Source organism: Manis javanica, chromosome 4, assembly GCF_040802235.1.
Source record: "Manis javanica isolate MJ-LG chromosome 4, MJ_LKY, whole genome shotgun sequence".
In the NCBI taxonomy this organism is placed as follows: domain Eukaryota; kingdom Metazoa; phylum Chordata; class Mammalia; order Pholidota; family Manidae; genus Manis; species Manis javanica.
The window spans coordinates 100710213-100734302 of NC_133159.1; the positions used below are offsets into that span (position 1 = coordinate 100710213).

The 24090-nt window shown below is 39.5% G+C and overlaps 1 long non-coding RNA gene across 2 annotated transcripts; it reads right to left on the reverse strand.

Moving 5' to 3' along the window:
* Positions 1-439: 439 nt before the first annotated feature.
* Positions 440-22612, reverse strand: LOC140848953 (uncharacterized). Of its 2 annotated transcripts, XR_012130287.1 has the most exons (4): positions 22461-22612; positions 19458-19573; positions 1766-1900; positions 440-806 (listed from the first exon to the last, which is right to left on the reverse strand). It is a non-coding gene; the product is annotated as an uncharacterized lncRNA (long non-coding RNA). The 2 variants fall into 2 exon arrangements; XR_012130288.1 differs by lacking the exon at positions 19458-19573 and having other exon boundaries at positions 22461-22611.
* Positions 22613-24090: the final 1478 nt, after the last annotated feature.

Below are 24090 nucleotides of genomic sequence, written 5' to 3' on the forward strand. Positions count from 1 at the left end.
AAGCCATATGATCTGGGGATAAAGGCTTACTCTACTTCTTGGTTGACGGTGTTCTCGCTGCTTATGGTTGATGGGTGTTGTCATGGGGATGGGAGAGAATGATTTGGGGGGTAGCCAGGATAGGCATTGCAATGTGGAAGAAGGGGACTTAGCCTTTACATCCTTTGTTAATAGGACTTCATAAGGGCCTCCCCTCTGAAGAGGGCCTGAAATGTCATGTTGCCTCTCCTGAAGTTCAAATGCAAAATGAAGACAGTAAAAGTACACCACAGTTCTGCAAATCAGACTTGTCTCTCTCTTCACTCTGTTAGCCCATGATCCCAAGGAGACTTAGCTAGTGAAACAAGAACACGGGAGCAAGAAAATTTTCAGTGTTTATATGATGAGTTTAGGAACTGAAGTGAAAGGGTTATTTCAACCGGTATCAGTCATTTGGCAATTTGTTCCACAAGATTTTTTTAATGAAATTATTATAATAAAAACTCATTGATATTTAGGTATCAAACTTCATTCATTTCTAGTCTTTCTTACTGTTGTTATTGTTCTGTTTGGGTGGTTTGGCCGTGATCACTTTCACTGAAGGAGCACCTGCCCCAAACAAAGAGCTGAACTTATTTTCTCAACGTTGATTGTAGATATTAGCTTCCATAAACCAGTTGCAGGAAGCCACTTTTTCCTTGGCATTTGGTGTCCTTAATTGTGCTTGAAGAACAAATACTGTGGTTTCTGAGAGTTCCTTTCAGTGAGGATACCCCAGCTTGCACTTGAGAGTTTTTACCTTTTGCAGAGGTAGGAGAGGGTGTCCCCTGGAAGAAAGATTTTACTTTAGTAGAATTCTGATTTGGATGCCTAATTAAGAATACTATGTAATCAAGACATCATCAGGAGACTCATTTGGAGTAACTACTAGACCTCCTGAAGAAAAATAAGAAAGAGGAATCATTCCCTCATTTGTGGAGTGTAACAACAAAGCAAAACTGAAGGAACAAAATAGCAGGAGACTCATAGACTCCAAGAAGGGACTAGCAGTTAACAAAGGGGAGGGCAGGGGAAGGGCGGGTGGGGAGGGAGGGAGAAGGGGATTGAGGGGTATTATGTTTGGCACATATGGTATATGTGGTGTCACGGGGAAGACAAGTAGTGACTCTGGCATCTTGCTGCACTGATGGACAGTGACTGCAGTGAGGTACTGGGGGGAACTCGATAATATGGGTGAATGTAGCAATGACATTATTTTTCTTGTGAAACTTTGATAAGATTGTATATCAGTGATACCTTAATAAAAATAAAAAAAGAAAGCGGGAGTCAAGGTTATGATAATAGTAAGCTTCCTATGGTCCCAGGATTGAAACTGCTGAGCCAGAGAGGAGAGAGAGAGAGCTGTCCCCAGCTTCCCGTAGACATGGAAAGACTAGCAGAAATATGCTCCACAAAAGCAAGAAACTCACCCTTCAGAAGACACAAGTTAAAAGGTTGTTGCACTCTCCTGGGCAATTGGTTGACGGGTGGCAGGGAGTGCAACAAAAGGTGGGACCACTATGAGGTCTCTGTCTAGCCCTGGGAAACCCAGTTGAGTGTCTTATCTGCTTGGTGGTGATCACAGAGTGCCGCACACTGGGAGGCTTAAAACCATGAGATGTGACTTCTCATAGTCCCAAGAGCTAGTAGTCAAGATTGTGGTGTCGGCAGATTTGGCGTCCCCTGAGGTCCATCCTGCTGGCCCGCGCAGGGCCACCCTCTTCATTGTGTCTTCACATGACCTTACCTCTGTGCACACTCGTGCTGGTGTCTCTTCCTCTTTTATAAGGATGCCAGTCTGACTGAATTAAGGCCCCACTCGGCCTCGGTTTATTTTTTTCCTTCAAGTCCCTCACTCCAAATACAGTCGTATTGAGAGATTCTGTGGGTTAGGAATTCAACATATGAATTTGGGGGTAGACATAATTCAGTTCATAACAAGAGGGTCAGTAAACTCCACCACTGTGGGGTGGGGAAGGGAGAAGCCTACTAAAAAGGACCTGTAATTTACTTGGCAACTAATGACCATATAAGGATAGTCTGAAAACTCTTGGATGGTTGGGACTTTTCTCCCGATTTACCTTTTACTGACAGCAGCAGTGGGTTTGGTGTAAGGAAAAATGCTAACACTCCTGAGGGAGCCAAGTGTTATCAACATACCAAATTAGCCAGAAACCTGCTGAGCACTCAGGAGAACACCAGGAGGTGTAAGACACCGTCCCAGACATCAGAGAGCACAAAATCTCATTAAAGCACAAGGTAGAAACATGTGGAAAGTTATTAAATACAGAAACGGCTGCCCTGCCATGGGCCAGGCACCGAGAACTCAGCAGGGATCCAAGCAGACCTGGGCCTGGCGTCTTGTGGCTTCTACTCTCGAGGAGGGGACAGACATTGGTCTAATAGCCACTCTAATAATTTCAAACTATGACAAGTGCTCTGAAAGTAAAGGACAGTGGGGCAGGACTGAGTGTGACAGAGAGAAGAAATCCATCCCCAGGGAATTCTGAGGAACTGACATGTAAGTTAACGATTCGAGAATAAAGAAGAGTTAACCAGGCCAAGAGTCAAAGGAATGTTGTCCCAGCAGAGGGTGATGGGCTGTGAGTGCTAAAGCCATAAGCAAAACATACTGTAAAGAAAAAAGAAGATAACAGTTTTTTATGATTATATAAATGATGCAAACTTATAGAAAATATATTTTACACCAGAAAGAATTTAAAAAATTACCTGAAATCTCACCTTCTTGAGATAACTATTATGAGAATATAGGCTGAGTGATTTGTACCCCATTTATTAACTAATAAAAACCATATGTACATTTCCATACTTTTTTGTGTTTTACATGTGATACTCTTTCCATGTTACTATATGGAAATATAAATATATACTATATATTATTATATCTTTTCCACATTACTACAAATTATATTATTTATATAAATATACCAAAGAAATAATCATATATCAGATATATGTAATGATATATTAATATGTATATTATGTATGCATATTATAATAATATGGAAAAGTTATAACAGTATGTAATTTATGTATTATGTCTACATCTATATTGTGTGTACCTCTATCTTCAGACTATATTTGTAGTACACAGATATAGAGACACACATACACACACCAAGTGGGTGTTTTGTATGTCACTGTTTTCAAGACTGGAATTATAGTATGTATCCTTCTAGGCATGCTTAGTAATTTGTTATGGACAGCCCTCCTTGTTAACTGACAAATATGTAACTCAATGACCCGTACCCTAATTGGCCCCCAGAAAGTGATTTAATTGGCTTGGGGTGGGGCCCAAGCATCTGTGTTTTTCAACAGTTCCCCAGATGATCCTATGTATAGGCAGGGCTGAGAACCACTAATCCTAATCATTCTTTTAAATAGTTGCACACTATTGTGTAATATAGATGGTCCCACTTTTATTCAGGTATTCCACCATTGCCAATCCCTTTCTCTGCATTATAAATAATGCTGTAATTAACATCCTTGTACTTACATTTTCCAGCTTATTTGTAAAATGGAAATAATAATAGTACTCATCTCATTGGGCTGTCTTGTAGATAAAGCAGCTTAATATTCGTAAAACATTTTAAATAGTACCTGGCATGTAAAATGTACTTAATATGGTAGCTATTTTTTTGATGATCAATATTTATCTCTCTTGCATGCATTATTAGCTATTATTATTAAAGATAGCATCATTATTACTAGTATCTGATAGTCTTATATATGATTAGTTCTTTGGTTTGGATCCCCAAGGGTGAGATTTCTAGAATATATTTTTTTAAATTTGGGTAGATAGCCAGATTACTTTCCAAAAAGGAATAATAATTCAGTTATACCAGCAATATTTCTGAAGTACCATTTCTTCGAATCCTTACCAGCAACAGGATTTCCTACTCTTTTTAACACTTGCCAGTCAGATAAGTAAAAAGTGATATTACTTCTTCAATTCATTACTTTATTTTGTATTTCTCACAGTGCAAGGTGAGCTGAACATCTTTCCCATTTTTTAGGTCAATTTGATTTGTTGGTGGTGATTTGTGAATGAGAAAGAGAGAAAGAAGAGGGGAGGGAGGAAAAGATTCTTCTACTGTCCTTTGCCTGTATTTTCTATTTGGATATTTGTCTTTCACTTATTATTTGTAAGAGCTCTTTGTTGACACATATAGTGACCTTATTTCTTCATTTGTCATAAATGTTTTATCCCAAGCTATTGTTTAACTTTTTAGTTTTTTATGGTACCTTTTATTGACATAATCAGTTGTAATGTTTGTGTTATCAAATATACCCAACTTTTCTTCTATATCTTCTGGGTTTCTTAACCCAATTCTTACATTATACATATATTCTCTTAAAATGGTTTTTTAAATATGGACTTATTTTACATTAAAAATATGGTGTGAGGTAAAGAAAACTTAATTGTCTTCAGATGAGGAGCCAGTTTTTATAGCACCATTTATTAAGCCACCCTTTCTAGCTTGATGCTTTTAGAGAAAAAATAAGTTACTGGGGCTAAAACTTTGTGGGATTGTGGGGAGAAGAGTAGTAAAAGCTGAGAGTTGAAAAGTAGGCAGGAATCAGGTTACACAGGGCTGTAGGCAAAAAATGGACTTTGGAATTTACCATAATAATGCAATTCTGTTTAAGAGTTTTGAGTGGGAGAGTGATATGATCCAGTGGAATTTTAAACCCCAGGAGTCTCATATCTTTGTGGGACTCCCATATGTCTATATGTAATATAATTTTTTTTCTCTCCTTTTAGAAAAAAAGAGTTCTCACTTCAGTGTGGAAATGGTGCAGAGAGGAGCAAGTGAGGAAGTAGAGGGATAATTTAGAAGGAATTGCAATAGTCCAGGAAAGATATGATGACAATGTAGAGTAGCAGTGGTAATGACAGTCAAGAGGATGGATGGATGGGCCTAAGGGCTCTTTTAGGGGCACACAGGATTGAATGGAAGATTGGATGTGGGAGGTGAAGGCTAAGAATTAGTCAAAGATGACTTTAATTTGGGGATGATGGTGGTTCCTTTTTCTGATCCCCTTAAAAGTGGATAAAGAGCAGATTTTAGAGAAATATTAAGAGTTTAATATGAAAGAGATGAAAATACTCATAAAGAAACATTATAAGTAAATCTATGGCATAAGCTTTGGAGAAAAGACCTTTGTTATATTATTTAAGCCATTCTAGATGATCAAAAAATATAGATGACTTGCAGCATTGTTTGTTTCAAAAGCAGAAACTTTGAAACAAAGGAAATGCCCATCAGAAATGGAGTAAATTGTGGCACATTTATACTCTGGACTATTATATAGCCAAAGAATGAATTCTGTCTATAGCAGTAAATATGGTGGGGTGGGGTAGGAATTTCTACACTATAGTTAGGGAGTGAGATGCAGAGAAAGTTTATTTAATATTATCCAATTTTTATAAAAAGAAACAACAAAAAGAAAACCTAAATGGTATGTATATGCAAATGTAGTGGTGATGCAGAGATTTTTTTTTCTTTTCATATTGCTAATGTATCCACTAGTAGTAAGAATATATTAATTTTATGATAGAAAACAAAAACTAATCAATTAGGTTTGTTGATTTTGAGAAATCTTTAAGATATCTAAAACGAGATTCCCAGTTGTCAAGATATTATAAGGCCTGCTGTTTGGAAGAGAGGTATGGGCTGGAGGTCATCGGGAAGAGTCATGGCAGCCAGGGTGCTTGAAACCATAGGAAGAGAGAAAACTACTAAATGGTGTGTGTAAAGTGAGTGGAAGATAAAATCCAAGACCAAGCCCGAAGGAACTCTAGCAAAGAGATGTTCAGTGGAAGAGGAAAGTGCTAATGAAAGAGACAGACATGGAGCAACCAGAAATGCCACAAGAGAAACAAGTGTTTTGGGGACAGTAGACATTGAGTGCTCTGAGATTTAATGAACCTCACTTTAATGAAAGTGGTCTTTGTGGATAACCTGTAAGAGAAATGACTTCCCACCCCCACCATTTCCTTTTCACCACAAGGATATTATTGTCAACAATTTGTTCAGCGTCTTTCAAAGCTTCTTTCTAAGATAACATGAAGACAGGTATTCATAAGCATATACAACTCAAAAGAACAAAGCTTCCTAGGGTAAATTGTCATGCTTAAACACCATCCATCCAGTGGTAATGGAAGAAACTGGGGTCAATCTATGAAGAAACAAGGCCTTAGGACAATAAATTTTTAAAACAGAATTTTTTTTAGCAGAAGCATCATCGACAAGCTGAATGGAGCAAATTGTTAGATAGTCCTGTGCTTGTGGCAGAAAATACCCAGGATGCCTTGGAGCAGCCATTCCAGTTAAAGTGTGGGAGAGTGTGTCTCCCAGACCTACCTCTCCTCTCCTTTCTAACTCCACTGCCATTACCTTAGTTCACTGTCTAATCTGATCACCTCTGAACTAGTTCCCTGCTAGACCCTACTAGTCCTCAGGGTCTCCACCTACCATTATTCAGGTGGTGTATTACACGAGGAAGCCTGAGTGAGGGACAGGTAGAGCTGAAATCTCATGTGCTCTCCTTACCAAACCATGAGCCTTCGTGTGGGCTGCTTCTCCTGGAAAATCTTTCTCACACTGGTGTGGCTGGCTCACCAAGCATTGGCTTTTAGGACTGGGTCTGCCCAGAGGGGATGGATGCCTGCTCTAGTTTGTGCAAAGGTATTAAAGTGGCTGGGATCAGTCCTGAATCCCAAGACAGCAGTGAACCAGAATCAGTCTCTGCCTACAAGGCTGACAGGCTAGTAGATATGGATAATCTCACAGACAGCTAGCTGCAAAGTAAATCACTTTAAAGAGCAATTTCTGCTGTGTTATCATATTGCTCAAAACCCTTCAAAGGCTCTCCAATGCCCTTAAATCCAGACACCTTAACCTTGAAATGAGGACATGTGTAACTCTCTCTGAAGAAATCTGACATCCTCCAGGTATGATTTCTGTAATTTGACTATGATATGCCTAGGTTCATTTTTTATTTTTTTGCATTTATTCTTCTTGGTGTTCTCTAAGTTTTCTGGATCTGTAGTGTGGTATTTACTATTCATTTGGGAAAATACTCAGTCCTTATTGTTTCAACTATTTCTTCTGTGTATTTCTCTCTGTTTCTTTTGATATTCTCATTGTGTGTATGCTACACCTTTTGTAGTTATCCCACAGGTAGACTGCCCTGACCATAGTAGCTGACTGTATTTCCATGCCTGTTTCCAGCTGTTATCCCTACCCTAGTTTGCCCCGCCCACCTATCTGAGCACTTACCTCCTGAGTGTGCACTCAGCCTTTCCTCCCAGGCTTCCCTGCAGCCGCTCCTGTCTGGACCTGCTGGGACTTGACCCATCAGTACAGGCTGATAATAGTCTTTAAACTTCGGGCCTCTCTCCCTCTACCTAAACGAACAACCTATGAAATCAATTGGATCTTCGCATTTTTGGCACCCAGCACAGGGCTCGTGCCAAGCAGAGAGGCAATGAGTTTGTTACTGTCTGAGGAGGTTCTTTTAAAATTTCTCCGTGTACTTTCAAGTATTTCTGTCAAATGCTTGCCCTTGAAGTTGTGTAGCTACCTTGAGAAGATAGATATGTACCACAGAATGATATATGAATGTTCTCTTACTGTCTCTGACCTACATATATTTTTGTTGCTTTTTCTATCTTTTCTGCCTCAGCATGATACATCTTATAAAGAGAGCCAACACACAGGAATATCTATTTCACAGTTGTGCTAATAGTATTTTCCTGCTTTTGAACATTTATGTTATAGGATCGGGTCTGTTTTCTAATTATGCAGAATAATGTTTGCAAGACTGGAAAGCAAATATAAAAGAAGCATCAAGAAATGAGTTCATTTTATTATATTTTAAATAGCATTTTAACATTTCTACCTTTTTTATTGTAAATAGCATATATTTATTGTAGAAAATATATAAACAAGTTCACCAAAGGAAAAGATATAATGATTCCCCTATCAAAAAAGAACAACTGTTAACTTCATTGTGTATTTTTCCTCCCCACTCCTCCTTTCTCCAACATACTGTTAAAGTTTTCCAGAACACCTGTTTATTAAAATATATCATTCAGAAAGACCATTGTCCATGGCATTACTAGAACATCTACATTTCCAGAATTACCCTCCTGACCTTCCACTGATAATATTGGAATTAGTTATTTAAACCTGACTTGTTAGCTGTCTCCTTTTAAAGGTCAAAATCATCATGAGCATTTCAATAATTATAATTTACAAGTATGATTAATATGCTAAAAGGCTGTGGTGGATAAAGTGGACAGCATGCAGGAAGAGATGGGCAAAGAGAAGGAATATCTAAGAACAACAAAGAATGCTTGAGATAAAAACTGCTGAAACAGAAATGAAGAATGCCTTTGATGGGCTTATTACTAGACTGGACGTGGCTGAGGAAAGAATCTGAACTAAAAGTTCTGTCAATAGAAACCTCCAAAACTGAAAAGCAAAGAGAAGAAATATTGTAATAAACAGAACCAAGTATCTAAAGACCGTGGGGTAACTAAAAAAGGTGTAACATACACATAATGAAAATAACAAAAGAAAAGAGAAATACACAGAAGAAATACTTGAAACAATGACTGAGAATTTCCCCAAATAGTAGATACCATGCCACAGATCCAGAAAGCTTAGAGAACACTAAGAAGAATAAATGCCAAAAAAAGTAAACCTAGGCATATCTTACTCAAATTACAGAAATTAATAACAAAATCCTGCAAGAATGAAAAATTACCTACCTATAGATGAACAAAGATAAGAATTATATCTGACTTCTCAGAAGTGATGCAAGAAGATAAACTGAAAAATTTAAAGTGTCGAGTGTAAGAAACACCACCCCTGAATACTGTGAAATTATCCTTCAAAAGTGAAGGAAAAAGAAAGACTTTCTCATACAAAAATTGAGAGAACACGTAGCCAGTAGACTTGTTTTACAAGAAATGTGAAAAAAAGTTCTTTAGAGAAGGAAAATAATATTAGAAACATGGAACTACATAAAGAGGAACACTGAAGAAGGAATGAGTGAAGGTAAAATAAAACCTTTATTGCTCTTATTATTTGATGTAACAGAAAATAGTTCAGTTCGTTCAAAATAATAGCAACAATGTATTTGAGGATTTATGCTTATATCTCTTTTGGGGGAGGGTACTTATTATGCTTATATATAAATGAAATGAAATGATAGCAATGAAGGAGGGATAAAGGCATGGAAAGAAGGAATTAGGATTATTTTGTTATTAAAATGTACTCAACACCACCCATGAAGTCTATAAAATGGACTACTTATAAATTTATAAACTCCATTTCAACCACTAAAACTTTTAAATATAAGTTTAACTGTTATGCTTAGAGAAGAGAAAATGGAAACACATAAAATGCTTAATTAAAACTACAAAAGGCAGAAAAAGAGTGGAAGACAAAAATAGGAACACAGATCAAGGGCAACAAATAAAAAACAGTAAAAAATATGGTAGATATGAATCCAACTATCAATAATCACTTTAAAAATCAATGGTTTAAACATTAATTCACCGAATAAAAGACTGTCAGTATAGATCTAAAAACAAGGCCCAACTATATGTTGTCTACAAGAAACCCATATGAGGAAAACTATAAAACTCTGATTAACAAAATTAAAAAACTAATAATGCAGAGATATTCCGTGAGTTAGGAAGACTCAATATTGTCAAGATATCAGTTCTTTCCAACTTGATTAAATGCAAGCCCAATCCCAGCAAGTCATTTTATGGATATTGAGAAACTAATTCCAAAGTTTATATGGAGAGGCAAAAGACCCAGAATAATTAACACAATATTTAAAGAGAAGAACAAAGTTGGAGGACTGACAATACATGAGTCTTACTATAGAGCTATAGTAATCAAGACAGATGGTGTCAGCAAAAGAAGAGACAAACCGATCAAAAATGGAGAGCCTAGAAATAGGCCCCCATAAATATAGGCAGCTAATCTCTGACAAAGGAGCAAAGGCAACACAATTGATCAGAGGCAGTCTCTTCAACAAATGATGCTGGGACAACTGGACATTGACAAGCAAAAAAAAAAAAAGAATCTAGACAGAGATCTTACCTCCTTCATAAAAACTAAGTCAGAATGGATCAGACACATAAATGTAAAACAACCTATAAAACTCTTAGAAGATAACATATGAGAAAACCTAGGTGACCTTGGACTTTTTAAATATAACACCAAAGAAACAATCCAAAGGAACTAATGGATAAGTTGAACTTAATTAAAAGTAAAAACTTCTGCTTTGCAAAGATGATATCAAATGAATGAGAAGACAAGCCATGGACTGGGAGAAAATACTTACAAAAGACACATCTGAAAAAGGACTATTTATCCAAAATATACAAAGAATTTGTATAAAACTTCTTAAAACCAACAATAAGAAAACAAAAGCCCAATTAAAAAAATAGGCCAAAGACCTTACAGACACCTCATCACTATCATATAGATAACAAATAAGCATATGAGATGATGTTCCATCTCATATGTCATCAGGAAATTGCAAATGAAAACAACGAGATGCCACTACACATCCATGAGAGAAGCCCAAATCTGAACACTGACAAAAGCTGGAGAGGATGTGAGGTGGCAGGAACTTCCTGCCATTGCTGGTGGGAGTGGCACAGCCACTTCAGAAGACAGTGTAGTGGTTTCTTGCAACACTAAACATACCCTTTCTATAAGATTCAGCAATCCCCCTCTTTAGTATTTACCCAAAAGAATTGAAAATATATATCCACACAAAAACCTGTAACTGGATGTTTGTAGCAGCTCTATTCATATTTGCCTGAACTTAGGAGCAATGAATATGTCCTCAGTAGGTGATGGATAAATGAACTGTAGTACATCCAGAGAATGAATTATTATTCAGCGCTGAACAGAAATGGGCTATCTAGTTATGAAAAGACATGGAGGGGCCTTAAATGCATATCATTATGTGAAAGAAGCAATCTGAAAAGACTACATATTGTGGGATTCTAACTATATGACATTCAGGAAAATGCAGATCTATGGAGACAGAAAAGAGCAGTAGTTTTGCTGGAATTTATTGGAGAGCAGGAGGAAGGATCAATAGGCAGACCACAAAAAATTTAAAAATTATCTATGGTGACTTTTTTAGGGGAGGCAAAAGTTCTGAATTTTAGCACACGTATTGCTTCATGAAAACCCCCAAATCAAGACACACGACAAATTCACCATCAAAAGCTCCCTCATGCTTTGCCTTTCTAGTCACACCCTCACCTCACCCCAAATCCCTGGCAACCTCTGATCTGTTCTCCACTGTTACAGCTTGGCCTGTATTGACAATTTTTGCAAATGCCAAATAAATGGAATCATACTATATACAACCTTTTGAAACTGGGTTCTGTCCCGGGCATAATGTCTTTAAGATCCATCTAAGTTCAGTGTCTCAACAGTTTGTTCCTTTGTAAGATGTACCAGTTGGTTTATCCATTCACCTGTTGAAGGGCTCTCAGGTGGTGTCTCACTTTCAACTATCACAAATTTAACTATCATGAACAATCATGTACAAGTTTTTATGTAAACAAAGTTTTCATTTCTCTGGGCTATATACATAGGAGTGGATTGCTGGGGGTCAAATAGTTGACTTCATAAGAAGTTACCAAGGCATTTTCCAGAGTGGCTGTACCATTTACATTCCCATCAGAAATTTATGAAAGTTCTAGTTGTATCATATGCTTGTATTATCAGTATTTTAAAAAATAACTATTTTAACACTTTATATTATCAGTATTTTTAAAAATTTTAGCCATTCAAATAAGTATGCAAGTAATGGTATCTCACCCTGTTTTTAATTTGCCTTTTTCTGATGGCTAATGATATTGACCAAGTTTCCAAGTGCTTATCTGTCATCCTTCTATCCTCTTTGATGAGGTTTCTTTTCAACACTTTACCCATTTTTAAATTGTGTTATTTGTTTTCTTATTGTTGAGTTTGAGAGTTCTTTGTATATTTTGGATACAAATCCTTCATTGGATATGTAGTTTTAAAATATATTCTCCTAGTCCATATCTTGATTCTTCATTCTCATGACAGTATTTTTGGAAGAACAAAATGTATAAAATCTGATGAAGTTTAACTTACCATCTTTTTTCTTTTATGGATCATTGTTTGGTGTCATTTCTAAGAACTGCCCAACCCCAGGTCACAAGGATTTTTCCTCTGTTTCTTCTGAAACCTTTATAGTTTTATGTTTTTCATTTAGATCTATGATCCATTTTGAGTTAATTTTTATTTAAAGTATGAGCTTTTTATCAAGGTTTATTTCTTTTCCTGTGGGTGTCCAATTATTCCAAAACCTATCAGTTAAAAGGAATATCTTTCCTCCACTGTATCGTGTTTATACTTTGTCAAAGATCAAACGGCTGTGTTTGTGTGAGTCTATTTCTGGACTTTCTATTTTGTTCCATTGATCCCAGTGTCTGTATCTGTTCTCTGGCTCTCTGTTAACTAAAAAAAAACTACAAATTTGTCAGATGTCGTGAGCAGCAGAGAGTGGGAGGGAAAGCATTCCCCCATGTCCCCAAGAACTAGAAATAATTCATTCCTCCCATCACCTTTATCCCACCACCTCCCAACTCAGATATCCCAGGAACTGAGGCAAACAGCTCAATAAAGTGACCAGTTAGCTTCATGATGTAACCAATTAATAATGTCTTCTTCCTTAAATGGTCTCCTCATTCTCAGTGTTTTCCTGGTGGTGTCAACTGAAAAGTGTGCCAGCCTCACATGACCCAGAGTAGAGGGGAAGGGAGCTGTACCCTGAGTTAGGGAGAAGTTTCAGATGAAAATATGCCTCTTAACCAGGGAGGGAGATAACGAAAACTGAGAAATCTATTACTATTTAATTTGAAAATAAAGGGTCACCCAAGCCACAGTGGGAGTTTTATTACGTTGACAGCTTGTCTCTGTTAAAAATAAGCTCCTGAGCTTTTGCCTTTCAGCTTGGGCTGTTTGAATGAGGAGGATCCAGAATAACATTCCAATGCACAGAAATACAGATGGATGGACACACAGGCAGGTGGCAACAGATCTAGATAGTATCCATTCCTATCCCCTGGCATAATCTGGGATCATTTAATATATACTATTTTGTAACTAAAACAGATCGTCTTTTCTGCAGAGAAAGCTGGCATTGACAGTGCTAATTATTTATTATTTCTTTTGATCACCAGCTATACAAGTGGTAGAGTTGTTGCTGTTAAAGTACACAAACGTTTTCTCCCTTCATGCTGACGCTGAAGGGCTACTCCTCTTTCTGTATGTATTGGAATGATAATTGAATTTAAGAAATAATGTACTTTTTATTGAAATGGCCAGATGGAGCCAATGCCTTTACAAAGACACATGGGTGTTTGGATTCCAAGATCCACGTGGCATCTTCTAACTGTTGGGCAGTTTTCCAGCAGTCCTGACAGTTTGAGACTATGAATAGTGGCTTCCTTCAGATGCAAACACATCTTATCCTATTGCTCTGATATTTCTGAGTTGAAGTCAGCTTTTCCAAGGAATATTTCCCCATTCCTTTCCCACTTTTGCTGTGTTCCTAAGTGGATGAGTGAACTTTTACTCATTATTCATCTTTTACTTTTTTCACTTTATCTTACACCCATAAATAGGATGGGATTAGATTGTATAATGAGAATAGGGGCCACCCTCATTTATTCATTTGTTGTTGCATGAATGCATACATTCCACTAATATTTATTCAACATCTACTCTGTGTCAAGTACTGTGATCAAAAAGGTAAACCTTTGCCTTCAAGGAGCATATGGTATGATAGGTGGCAGATAGTACAAGCAAACCAGCAAGTGGTCTAGGAGCACCTCACAGAGGCTTCTACTCAGCCTTGCGAATTAAAGCAAGTGGCAACAGAGACAAATCTCAGAGGACAAATGCAAGTTGGCCTGGTGAATGCCCAGTGAATGACAAAATGTCCAAGCAGAAAGCACTGTTAGTGTAAGGGCCCACAGAAGCCATCAAGGCTTTTTCAGGGAACTGCAACAATTTTAGTATTACAGGAGCTTAGAGTAGAGGAGTAGGCTTTGTATTATGATGTATTTGATAGTACAGTATTGTCAAACAAACACATACACACACACACACACACATACACACACACACACACTGGAATATCCTAGATCAAGAATATATTCTTGAATCCACCACAGGCTCCCCCTCCTTTCCACTGTTCTACTCTACCCTGATTCATTTTATCACCTGCCTGGCCCACGGAAGCATTTGAGTTTGGTGTCTTCTACCTCTGAACTTAAACAAAGATCAAGTTCAAACTATCTCAATTGTCATCTCTGGTATGAGAGGAAAGGAGATAGCTTTCTGAACAGATGTGAAGACCAACCTTATGAAAGATCTTACACAGGAGATTAGACCAGGAGAATTTCTTACATACATTAAAAGGATCATTTTCCTCAGGGAAAAAATAGAGTATGAAGACAAATATTTATTGAGGTCTTATCATGTGCCAGGTACTCTGCTAAGTTCTTTTATATAAGGTCTTTCTATAAAAGGTGATAGTAGCTTAAGAGGTCACAGGTGCATGGATGATATTAAACTTGTTATTTACAAAGTGATTTTACATATCTCGGAATATTTTATTAGAAAGTAACTTTATAATGTTTATAATAAATGCCCACCGTTATTTGTTGAGGGTCAGTTATGTGTTAGGTGCTGGGTCACCCTGGGGCGCAGAACAGAACCTTGGCCCTGTTGACTCTTAGAGCCTTCTTCACAACCAGGATAATTACCCCTGGTCCTCGAAGCTGTCATATTTGAGTCATGTCAGAGTTTGTAACCTTGGTGAACTTTAACAAATTTGTATATTTAGGGTTGATCTGGATCAAGCCAAGCTTTATCTTTCCTGGGATGAAAATCTCAGCTGCTGGTCTATCAGTAGCAAACACTTCTTTTGGTGAACCAGGTGACATTATCTTCCCTGGACGTTTCCTATTGATGGTTTAGGATGTTGAATACCTTGTTAAACTGACTTTAAAAAATAACTTCTTGATCCTCACAACAGAAATTGCGCCAAAGTGGGTTTACTTGTTCAAACTGGTATTTGGGGTGAGTCGTGAGAAATGAGGATGCTTATCTGCTGAGAAAGGAGAATTGGACTTAAGTTTGAATCCCTCTCAGTAGTGTAGTGTAGTGCTACAGGCAAACCATTGCTAAATATATACATATTTGCTAATCCGATATCCAGCTGACCAGAGACCTGTAGCTGCACAGAAATGTTGTCTTCGCCAATCTGTCAGAGGTCCTGCATTTGTGGGACTGGCCTGTAGTTTGGAACCATTGCCCATAAGGAGCTGTATTGGAGTAAGGAACTGGTTATTTCAGTAGCACCCCTATTTCCCAGGTATGGCATCTAGGTCAAATCAGACTGTAGCAGGCCACCCTGAGCACATGCCTCTTCCTTCTTTTCCTCCCAGGCTCCTTGATTGGCACTGTTTATTGTTTTCCCTGTTCACATCTGGCAAGTGCCACTGGGCCCTAGTGAGAGAGAATTCCAGCTTCAACATTTTGATTCCCTGTAGTCGTGGAGCAATTGATGTCGGGCAGCCACAGGTGCAAATTGATGAAATTTTGTGTATCTGATGACAGGTGTCTGGGGTAACCTTGGAACAGCAGGAAAGCCCCCTCCCCCACCCCGGAGGAAAGGGACTCTCAGGTTAATAATTTTAATAAGGCAGAAGTAAGGACAAAACAAGCACCTAGGAAAAACAGGAGGGCTTTGATGAAGTTGAAAATGAGGTGGAGAGAGAGCTCTGAATTGCAAGAAGTTCAGATAGAGAGACTTTGTTCTGTTTGTGAAAAACCAGTCGTTTGGAACTATTGACCAGCTCTAAGAGAAGCCCAGGGAAAAAGATTTTGAAATATTCAGGAGCATTTGATATCAAAAGAAAGAGATTTAGAATTATAAATAAAAGAAAATGGAAAATCAAGATAGTTATGAGGAGGAGTATCTTTACACTATTTCTAGCAGACTGCAGATTCACAGAAGGAACTTGTGGAAGCTGGATGAAGACAAGACTAATGAGGCGGGTGGGGCACGAAGCCGCGAGGATCTCTTTCAGGCCTGGCGGAGAACGGAAGACATGCAGGGGCAGTGGGTGGCCGCAGAGAGCCGAGTAGCCCAGGAAGCCAGCACCGTTGCTGGGAAATCAGAGGAAGCCCTCAGAGGTGGGTTTGGAAAAACCCTTGCTTTGGAACACTGCCCAGAAGTGAGCTGGCCTTCCAGAAGCACTATAATTTCTTTAGATCATCTGATAGCAGACTCTGATGTTTACCAACTTCAGGGAGATAGGGCCACTGTGAAATTTTTTTTTTCAGGAATAAAACTAGCCCCAGCCAGCCAGACTGGGAATTTACTGCCTGAGCTGTTTTACAACATGGTTTTGCTGGCAAAACCAGACCCGAATGTTTCCTTGACTCCTAAGGGGCCTGTTTACACTGACTATATTTATTGCCAGCTTTCGAGTGGGAAGAGGGAGCTTATATTTTAAAGGTCAGCAGGTGAGCTAAAGGGTCCCTGTTGTGTTCTTCCTGGGTGTGCCTGTGTGTACACAACAGCCTGTATCTGTAACTGCTCATTCCAGGCCTGTGTGGTGTGTGTGTGTGTGTGTGTGTGTGTGTGCTTTCCCACGTGCAAATTGCTGTGCCCCTGATCTGGTTGACAAGACCTGCTCACTTGTTTGTAGGCATAATCATGGGTGCCAGGTTGGTTGTTTGGCAGTTCCCTATTTGTTTATTGTAAAGAACGTAAATCAATCTTCGGGATTTTCTGGATTGGAGGGTAAGGGATATTTACTGTCAACAGTTTAAGAACAAGGAGATATAAGATACTGAGCTTAAGGGTGCATCTAGTGTCAGGACGAGAGCATGAAAAGGCAGGAAGAAGCCAACTACAGGCTATTTCTGCACTGAATAGAATGTTTAAGTACTTGAGTGTGAGATACAACTTGGAAAATTGCCCTTTGGTCAAGCACCAGTCAACAGAGCTAATACAGTGAAATCAGATTGGACTCAAATTCAATTTCACTAACAACCTTTTAAATTCTGGTTTTTGCAATTCCCCAAAAGATGACTGATGGAAGCCCACCAATTTGGAAATGAGAACTGAAGAATTGAGAAGACATGTCTGTACACATTCCCAGAGAAATTTAGCCCCCAGAGACTAGTGTTACTAGGAAAGCAGCCCACGGGTGTTGCCCTCCCCTGAGCCACCAACCAAATCGTTGCTGTGCCACTCAGGACTGACCGGGAAGCCATGAAACCGCTGCCTGCAGTAAGCATAGTAGACTGCCTTCTGAATCAGATAAGGACTGCTGCTGGTGTCACCACCAACTCCTCCCAGCCCTCCCACCCCACCAACCTGATTCGGAAGGGATTTCAGACTGTTTCCACAGATGGAGAAAATGCTCCTCAGGGCCCAAGACTTTCTCTCTTAAGAGTGTTTCAAGACCTACCATATTTCAGTCCTCAGTTTGAGGGTCTAGTACCAGAGGCACTTTGGGTATAAAATGTGGAACAGAGGGTGAGTTAGAACTTGGAACTCCAGCTCTGCCACTAATACTTTTGTGGTCACTAGTAAGGCACTTTACTGTCTGAGCCTCAACTTTCTTCTCTGTAAAATGGGAGTAATAATAGGGCCTCTTCAGGGTCATTGAAAGAGAGTAAATGAAATTAGTAAAGTTTTCTGAAAAGTATAAAACCAGTAGATTCAAAAATAGATATCGTTATATTTTTAGTCCATGTCAATTAAGATTTAATTTAATTTCACTTTATAGAATCTTAGACTCTTAGAATGTTAGAACTTGAAGAGTCCTTAAATATTATCTAATTTAAGCCTTTCCATTTACATATGAAGCTACTAAGGCACAGAGCCACCCTTATAACTAAAACATTTCAACCAAGAGTCAGGGACTTGTGCAGGGTTTTCATGCCTTAACAAGTAAATAAAGCAGAGCTCATGATTGCTGTCATAAGGAAAGTTAATTTCTCAGGCAAAACCATTAAGAGTGATAAACAGAGAAAACACGATGTTTTTGTATAGCATAATTATACATGTATGTATTACAATTTTATACTTTATATATATAAATTTATATACTTTACATAATTTTATACTTTATATATTTCTATTATATTATAATTTTAATTATAATTAAGCTTAATTATGATTAAAATTATATTATAATTTTATACTTTATATATAAATTTTTATACTTTATATATATATTTATGTATAAATATAATTTAGAATCATATTAATTACACATACTCATTTTTATGTAATAGTATTATATGTAATTATATTTTATACAGCTACATTAGATAGTTAAAATTAGAGCAAACAAAGTGATTTCCCATTATGCAGCTCCTTTTGGGAGCTATAAATGGGCATTCAGGGTTTAGCTTCAGGGTTCATTGAAAATAATGCAAAAATAGTATAAAAGGTGCTGGCAGCTTGAGGCCGTACAAGATCTCATTCAAGTTTATCAACAGTCATCTGACACCGCATATTACCTCCATTCTCACAGATGTAAATACAGAGGCTCATATGGAGTAAATAACTTGTCACACAGCTAGACAGTGAAGGTGCTGAGGTTTCAGTCTGCTCTGTTTTACCTGAAAGCCATATTCTCCCCTAACCCCTCTGTGTCTCTATAAACACACACCAAGCACCTGCTTTGTGCAAAACACTGTGCCCAAAACATGGGGCTGGGATGTAGGGTGCTAAGTGAGAGTGCAGTTCTGTCTTTCAGGTATCTTTCAGGATGGCTCTGCCCTACCTGCAGATTTGTGCATGACTCCAGAGGCAAAAGGAGGAAGTTCCTTGTGCAGACAGGCAAAAGCTTAATATAACACATGGCAACCATGAGGGCTACAGTAGAGGTGTACAGTAAAGGTGCTGGAGGAGGACAGAGGAGCGTTAGCTCTGACGAGACAAGTGAGTCACAAACAGAGGAGTGGAGACAAAGCCTTAGAGCATGTGTAGGATTCTAGTAAGTGGAAGAGCACAGGAGGGTCCTTCCAGGCTAACAGAACCCCATTCAAGAAGTTGGCCTGGCTTTCATTTCTGGTCTCCTTGTCCTTGGGAAGACAGAGCAGAGCAGTGTTTATGGACATGGGCTTCAGCATGGTGCTGTCTGGCTGTGGATCCCTGCTGTGTGACTTAATTGACTCTGGGACCCTGGGCAAATTATTTACGCTTCCTGAACTGCAGTGTCTTCATCTGTAAAATGGGAATAATCATACCATCTACCTTAAGGGATTATCATGAGACTCAAAAGAGCTAATCCTTACCAAGCATCCTGCATACAGGAGGGACACACCAGTTTTGGCTCCACGGGGCTGCTGGTGCTTCTGCTTCTGCTACAGATGGGAGCTGCAAAGATCCTGTGCTTCGTGGAAGAATTAGCCTGCAAAGATGTGGATGTGGTGGTAACAAGCCTACTGTCTTATCCTTATGCATCACTGAATTTAAGTTTCCATCCCTTTAAAGGATGGGAGGGCTTTCTAGCATCTCTTGAAGCTAGAGATGGTATCTGTCGTTATTTTATTTTTAAACTGATTGTTAGATTTAAAACAATTCCCAAATTAAAAGTCTGACTTCCTATCGTGTGGAAGGAAGTGCTGAGCCTTTTCTCCCTGGTAGTTTTTGTTATGGATGACATTTGCACAGACCTCATGCTCACAAGTATGACCAGGCCTGTGTGACCTTCCTGGTATACTATTTAGCACCACCCCTCTACCCATCTCTTATGAAAACGTTACCAGAATGCGAGTCAGAATGATGTTATTATAGGGAATAACCTTAACTTCTCAATAATTTATATTTGAAACAGTAATTGTTCACCAACTTGAGCTATTAATAGTAGCAAATGATGTGTGGGAAAACAGTGGGCCTAGAACTGCAGCTGGGGAGGAGGGAAGTATCCAGGAATGGGGGTGGGTATGTGCATGTGGGCACATAGGCATGCCCTGCATAGAGGGAGGCCCCCCCAAAATGGATGGCACCCTTAAAGGGTGCCTCTGATGACTGTTCGCATAAACTCTGTGTTAGAGTAACTGAATCTGCATGCTAACAAATGTGGCCCATCTTTCCCAAGGTCAGTTCACAGCAGGGTTGGGTTAGATGGCCCAGCAACATCTAGCATCATGTGCCTGAGTACCGCAACCCAGTTCATCTCTACTTCTGCTCTGTCACATCCATAAACGCAGTCTTTTAAGAAGCAAAACACAACTTTGTTCATGGGACTAATCAACAGAGGGTGTTAGTTACCTAAACTAACTGTTAGAACCCTAAACAGGCCTCTGAGATCAAGTTTGGATTGAACCTGCTTTGATTACATCTGCTTAATTGTCATGTTTGCCCCTTCAATTTTTTCCCAAGCTTTGCTATGAAATACATTTTGTGATAAGGCTGCTTCAAGGCTGCAGATGGCTTCTTGCTTTCTTCCTGAAGTTTGAGAGTCAATAAAGAGGTTCTGGAGTTGGACTGGCAGCAGGTGTCTACCTGTGAGGGAGCCTCCTTCCTTCTCCAAGATCACTCCCTGCAAAGCTGCCTTGGGCCCCATTCCCTGCTTTTCCACACCCTGAACTGGAATCTTCTTGCTCAGACCTCACTAGGCTGTGGTCAGGACAAGCAGAGGAAAAAAGCCTAGTTTGTGATTTATACCATGGAAATGACAGGAGTTATGGGGGACCCAGCCTGGGAAATGCCCAGCACAAGCCCCTTCTACGGTTGCTGAACAGGACTGGGTCCTGCATAAGAACGCACTGCAGGAGTGCAGCCAGAGACTCGGAGGATGGGAGTGCCCACCACCTAATGGGAAGGATGCTCCCACTCCACTGAGCAGCTCAGGCACTGGAGGTCAGGCCTGTCCAGGGCAGGGCTCTCCGTCATAGCCCTGGCTAAGCCCTGCATCACTGTCAGGCCCCTGCTGTGTTGCTCTTGTGTGCCTGTGGGATGCTGGGACAGTCAGTGATGCCCAGATAAATGGAGACTTTGCACTTGCTATTTAGTGATCCTTGTCTCCAAATGGAGGGCATGGTTAGGTTCAGGAAGAGGGTAATGGCATGTATTACTTCTGGAGCTTCTACTTGGGGATGTGGGACAGTGGGACAAAGAGCTGAATAACTTGGGTGTTAGGTCTAGTCATCCTGGTAATGACCAGTGTGACATTAGGACAACCACCTTGTCACTCTGGCTTTCTGTAAAGGTACACCAGGCAAGATGACTTCCTCGAAGACCCTGAGTCTAAATTGCAGCAGAAGTGTTGGATGAAGACAATCAAACCAGATTATGTGGCTATAGGCCCAAAAAGTACTCCCTTATTCAGTCACCTTCAGAAATAAAAACAGGTAATAAAGATTATAATGAGTAAGAGATTCTAGATATCTTTTAAGGAGTGTGTGAACTTGTCCTACCCAGTAAGAAAATTCCACCATCAAATGAGGGCTTAATTTGTAGAAGAGATTCATAATGGAGAACCTATACCAATAGGCCCCTCACCGTGTGTTAAGGGCATACACACACATACGCACACTTTCTCTCTCTCTTTCAAGCTTTTGTCAGTTAAAAATTATTTGAAGGTGTCAGTATTACGTATCTTCCATTAGTTTATTTGCTTGGGAAATGAAAAATAACATGTATGTACACTCATCATTATGTTAACTAACATTCAACTTCTATGGAGTCACAACAGTGGACTTGGAGAATTTGGGGGATGTTAGCCTTAGTCCCCGACACATTCTGAGACCGTAACTATGTATCTGAGAATACTATTTCCCAACCACCCTGATGGCAATATCCTTTCCAGTTAGCCTTTGTGTTACTTTTTTTCCAGTATTCCTGATCAGACTTCTAGGCCCTGAACTTGTCCAATGTGACTTTGTCAGTCCCCACCCAGGCTGGAAAACATGGCCTGCCACTGAAACCTTCCCTTGCTCTTTTATCATCTGTATCTTGCCCAGAAAACTCCAGTCTTAGTGCTCCCACTGTTAGCTTTGCGGAGATGAGAGGTGCTGGAGATCCTCTGGTGTCTGAGCTCACTGGTATCCCACAGCCTCACGGACCTGCCCACAAACGAGCCCTGGCACTACCAGGCAGCCTTTACATGTGTGCCTAGCCTGCACCTCGTTCTTTAGAGAAACTGTTTCCAAAGTCCGTCACCTGAAGTCCCTTACCTTCTATCCCTCCATCTCAGCACATTGCTGTATCTCCTACTCTATAAAGAAAATAGATGTCACACAGAAAATCTGATTCCTACCAATCCCCACCCTTTTATCTGTATTCACACCTACCTTTCTTTGCTTCTGATACCCCAAACTGAATTCCTCACCAGGATCCTGGATTTGCACACCTTTCTGGCTGGGAAGTCCTTACTCAGTGGTTTTGTTCTCCATTTGCCTCTTCCTTCTTCACTGGTTGTTTTCTCTCAGCATTTGAACGTGTTCAAACCTGTGTGTCTTTCTGAAAAAACCTGTTGCTGTCCTTGTTTTTTTTTTTCCTTCTCTAGCCAAACGTTCTGGAGGAGTTGCTCGCCTGTCTTCACTAGCTCATCTCCCATTCAGTCTTAACTCACTGCAATCTGGCTTGATGCTCATCACTTCCCTGAACACATCAATCCTGTTCTAGCTGCCAAACTGTGGACATTTTTCAGGCCTTATCTCACTCGTTGCTTGCTGTTAACCTTGTTCTCAAAATTTTTTTTCCTTGATTTTCAAGGCTTCTCTGTTTATTCTTCCACCTTACCATCCTCATCCAGGACAGTCTCTGCTCCCACAATGCAGGCACAATTACAGTTCTTGCCTTGTGCTCCTCATGCTAGTTAGCTGTCATTTCCTCGTTCCAGAACAACTTTCATGCGTTTCTCTTCCTAGCTCACTCCAAGTAATCTTTCAAGATACAGCTGTGATACATTATGCCTCTACAAAGGGCATATTCCCTACAACCTCCAAACGAGATGACATCTCTCTTTTTCTGAGAACATATAGCATCCTGTGCAAACTTCTAGAGTGCTGTGATTTTACTTTTCAGTTTGTCTTGCTTTGTCCTTTCATCTGTAAACTTCTTGACAACATGTGTGCATAGAGCTGGGCATGAAATGGATGTTCCACAGAAATTGGTTGAATGGTGTTGAATCACAACACATAGGAGAAGTCCTACACTGGTGAGAACACTTAATCATAGGCCTCAAAAAGCAATTTTCTTTCCTTTTGGCATGGTAAGTGATGTGGCCTCTCTGTGACCACCTTCTCTCTTCCACTTCCACACTTTGGAGGATGCAGCATATTGATAGTTTACAAAATGCTCAAGACACATACCCTTGGTCCTTTCTCCTGCAATGAATATAGTGGGATGGACATTTTGGGGGGATGGGGATGGCCACTGGTGACAAGAAGATGATATTTAAAGCTAGTATAACATGATCATCTTATTTAAGGTCAGACAAGACATGGATTTTGAAAAGACAATTAAGTCTTCATCCTGTTTCCAATGAGATTACAAGCTCATTGAGAACAAAGGCCTCTTACATTGCTTGTTACTCCTAGGCACCTAGAGTGTAGTAGATGTTCAAAGACAGTCCTTGTGCAGGGATATATACATATAAAACAGGTCTCAGGCTGCAGATGAGGCCAACTGCCCCGTTGTACCCAGAGATACTCTCCACTTTCCTGTCATAGCCCCCGTACTTATATTCTGTACTTATGTCTGTGTTCCCCACCACTGAGTACAGGGTTATCTGTGTTACTTATTTCTGTGCCCCATAATGTAAAGAGTGCCAGGTACATGGCACTCTTGATGAACTGACTTTATAGATATGTGAGTAAATAGATACTTATGCACACTTGAGCCCTATGTCCACATGTAGATGGCTTGTTGGTTGGTAGGAGATATGAAGTCTCAGGTGACTGGACTGGTTGATGACTT